At 40.6% G+C, this 4,091-nt stretch overlaps 1 pseudogene; it reads left to right on the forward strand.

The window, feature by feature from the left end:
* The first annotated feature begins 400 nt into the window (after positions 1 to 400).
* LOC116041369 lies at positions 401 to 2,770 on the forward strand (annotated as a pseudogene).
* The last annotated feature ends 1,321 nt before the right edge of the window (positions 2,771 to 4,091 follow it).

Consider the following 4,091-nt stretch of genomic DNA (forward strand, 5'->3'; position numbering starts at 1 on the left):
TGGCTCAGCTCCAACAGATGGTCCTTGAAGTAGGCGAGCCAGTCTCATTTTTCAACACACTTTTTCTTTTTTTTAATCTGAGTTGAGCGCTATGCGATGTTGAGGCTTTGAGCGTGGGAGCAAAGAGGAAGAACAGCTCTATGAGCAAGGAGCGGAAATTCTCACCACACCACTCCGCTTACATGCTCTGGTCTGTGGTATGCCTTTTCAGGCGTGTCAGTATGGATGGAGATTTGTTCTGAAATGGTGCTACAACGCTGGTGAGGACAGACATGGTTTTCGTTTTATAACGCCGGCTGTTTAATTTTCCTTTGCAGTTGAATTTGTGCAAGAGCTTCACCTTGTCCTTGACTTCGGTCTTTCTTATCACACTGATAACACTCCACTTGAAAACAAACAGCTGCTCAAAGTTTAAATGGAAGGTGGGATTTCAACCTCTTTTGTTGGAATTGGACGAAATTCAAAGAAAACCAGGAACAAGTGTTTGAGTAAAGGAGCCACAGTGTCAGCTGAGCTGAGAGACTATAAAAGGACATTTAGCAGCAGCTGTGGAACCATTCGTTCCAGCAGAGTCCATCATGAGGTGTCTTGTGTTTCTGCTCTTCGTGGCTTTGGCCAACGCCAGGGTCTACACACGCTGTGAATGGGCCCGAGTGCTGAAGAATTATGGGATGGACGGCTACCATGGCATAAGCCTGGCTGAGTGTGAGTATGAGCCTGTCTGTATGAGTATGAGCCTCGTATATTTCTCATTACATGCATCTTTATTATGATATTGCAACATAACATTTATTCATCCTACTCACTAAATGTCATGTATAGTTTTCTATGTATGCCATAAATTTAAAAAGCTTGCCATACCGAATAATGCATTGAAAGAAATTTCAATGTTCAAAGAATTTTTTTCACCTTTAAAGTAAGCCATTGCTTTCCATTCATTTTGATACCGTAAGGAAATCCATTAGCAGACTCTTGCTTAAATTGTTTAATCGATCAGAGTATCAGAGATCCAATTAGAAGTTACTTTTGCTGCATGATGTTATCTCATAAGATGTTATCATGTTGTCCTTACTTGTTTTTTGTACGGATTAAACATGATACGTGTTAAAGCTTGTGCTAAGCTAAGTTAGCCAGCTGCTGCCAGTAGCTTCATATTTAGTGTACAAAAATAAGAGTTGTGTCAATCCTTTCATCGAACGCTCGCCCATCACCATGCAACAATAATGTTGACAAAAATTGAGTTGATAGTCATGGTGAGGGATTACACACCTCAAGCTTTAGTTTAGTTTTTTGGGGGCATTTTTTTATGCCTTTTTTTATAGGAAAGCTTAGAAATTAAAGGGGAGAGAGAGGGGGAATGACATGCAACAAAGGGCCGCAGGTTGGAATTCATCCAGCAGCCGCTGCAGCAAGGACTGAGCCTCTGTACATGGGGCGCAAGATCTACCAGGTGAGCTACCCAGGCAGACCCAAGCTTTAGTCTTAGTCTGTAGTTAGTAGTTTGGTTTGCAGATTTTAATTCAAAAACAAATCTGCTAATTGAGTGTAAAAGTTTTACTTGAGTTTGGAATAAGATAGAGTAGGTAGATTTTAGTTTATTTAACCTTTTTTTATAAAGGTAATCTCATTGAGACACAGGGTCTCATTCTCAAGAGAGACCTGTTTGGGACAATACACAACATCAGTTAAGATAATAATCATAAGGTTTCAACCACATCTCATAATCTTTAGTAGCGGACGAGATGCCCAACATTGACCTTTCAGGCAGGGGACGTCTGTGTGTTTCACTGCCTAATGTTGGTCTTTAAGGGGGTCTGGTTTGTTACCTCTGCAGGGGTTTGTCTGAGCCAGTGGGAGTCGAGTTACAACACCGCAGCCATCAACCACAACACAGACGGATCCACTGACTATGGCATCTTCCAGATCAACAGCCGCTGGTGGTGTAACAACGGCCGCGGCCGCACATCGAACGCATGCCACATTAATTGCAGTGGTCAGTGATGAACAACCACACCCAAAACCTTAACTACACAGGGACACTTTCCTCCTATTCTAATTAGTTGCCATGTTTATGTTAATGTCACCACCCAATTTTTTACGATGGTTAGTTTACAAAAAACAATCCTGGACTTCACTTGTATGTAGACTTCACTTCTCACTACACTGCTGCCCCATCATTTAAGTGGAGGTTGTTGTCTATTTCGAGGAAAGGACTTGTGTCGATAGGTGAATGAGAGGCAAATTGTAAAGTGCACACAAAAAATAATTGTAAAAAGAACTTTATAAATGAAGTTCACTTACCAAGTGAAGCTAATATTACTGAGCTTTTGAGAGGCTCTATTGTTCACATACTGTGTAGCACATGCTGTACTTCCACATTAATGTCCACTTTTTAAATTTCACAGAGCTTCTGACCGACAATGTCGGAGTGGCGATCAATTGTGCCAAGCGCGTCGTTAGGGATCCCAACGGCATCGGAGCCTGGTAAGATCTGATGATGATGTGGCTGTTAGGTGTTCACGGACCTTCACATGTGGAGAGATGGGTGATGTCCCTCTGTCTGGTTTCAGGGTGGCCTGGCGCAATCACTGCAAGAACCGCAACCTGAGCTCCTACGTGGCAGGATGTGGCGTTTAATCAACTAATGGAATCAGGATATTCTCCCATCTTCAGCTGCATAGGATGGAATCATTTCTATTTGTATGTTTGATCTGACAGGAGTAAAACAGTTACTGACGCTACAGAAGTTTCTTTTAAAACAAGACAATTTCACAACGTTACTTAAATGTATTAAGTTCCTACTTATACATGATGTAACTACTATCTAATCAGTGAAATCAGTCAAATCAGTGAACTGTTTTGAGGGATTTGAGTTGAATTATGTTATCAAAAGCAACTAATAAGCAAAAATAAACGTAATGCATCACTTATATTCTGTTCACCAGTTCATCATCATCTTGCCAATTTGCAAAGGGCCCAAAAAGGGTTTCTTTTTTGTTGTTTTTATGTACAATTTTAGGAGTTTTATTTCCATATTTTGACAGGGCACCTCTCTGTAGTTCTCAGCGAGATTTGAAGGTCCATAATGTTAAACTCTTTGTAGTCTTGGGTTTCATTTTGTGAATTGAACTTTCACACAAACAGAGTGCAACAAGGTGGCTTTATTTAGAAGCCTCGCATTGATCACATACTAGAAACGCGCACCTCCCTGCTCAGGCCAACACAAGCTATTTAGTTAAGAGTTAGGGTAACCCTAACCTCACAGAAAAAAAGTCAGAGATTTAGGATGAGAATACAAAAATGTTTTTTTAGGAGAACCATCAAGGCCATTGTGAAACAATTCTAGCGTTCAGCTTTAAGGTAATTAAACTTTACTTATGTTTTTAAATCAAGCTCACTGGCGAGTAAACAGAAAAAACACACCAATCTAAAACAGGGAAGGAAATATATGTTAACAATGAATATGTACACCAAGCAGTGAGCAGAAAATATTATGTAGATTAATAATGATAATACGCGATTATGCGATCGCATAATTCAATGCATAATCAGCCAAAGTCCGCATATTTATGCGGGGTCCGCATTTTTTCAAATACGCCGCACTTTCACCGCATACATTGCCGATTTCCGCGCAAAATATGCGGGGCTTGCATGATTTCATAATCCCCGCATTTTCGTTGCAAAAATGTCACATATATCTTAGCAGAAAGTTGAAAAATGTTGCGTTTACTTCACACAAGAGCAGCCATTTTCCCCCGTTGCCATGGGAATGTTATGAAGGGACATAATTACGCGACGTGAACATCATCGAAAAGCTGCAAACCCCACGATGAAGCCATGATGAAACCGCAGTTTTTGCAAGTTCCCGCAATTTTTGCAAGTTCCCGCAATTTCATTGCATTTTTTAAGAAAATGTGCCGCATAATCAAGGATTTTTGCCCACAACAATCACAAAAAAACTTTTCTGGAAGGACTGTGAAAGTAGTCAGTCTGAGCTGTCTCACAGCTGTTAAAGGGTAACTTAGTTTTTTTTTATCCTGGACCCCAGACCGGGCTGCAATGTAACCCTATGGGGAAAACGTACATCATAA

This window comes from Sander lucioperca, chromosome 14, assembly GCF_008315115.2.
Source record: "Sander lucioperca isolate FBNREF2018 chromosome 14, SLUC_FBN_1.2, whole genome shotgun sequence".
Classification (NCBI taxonomy): Eukaryota; Metazoa; Chordata; class Actinopteri; order Perciformes; family Percidae; genus Sander; species Sander lucioperca.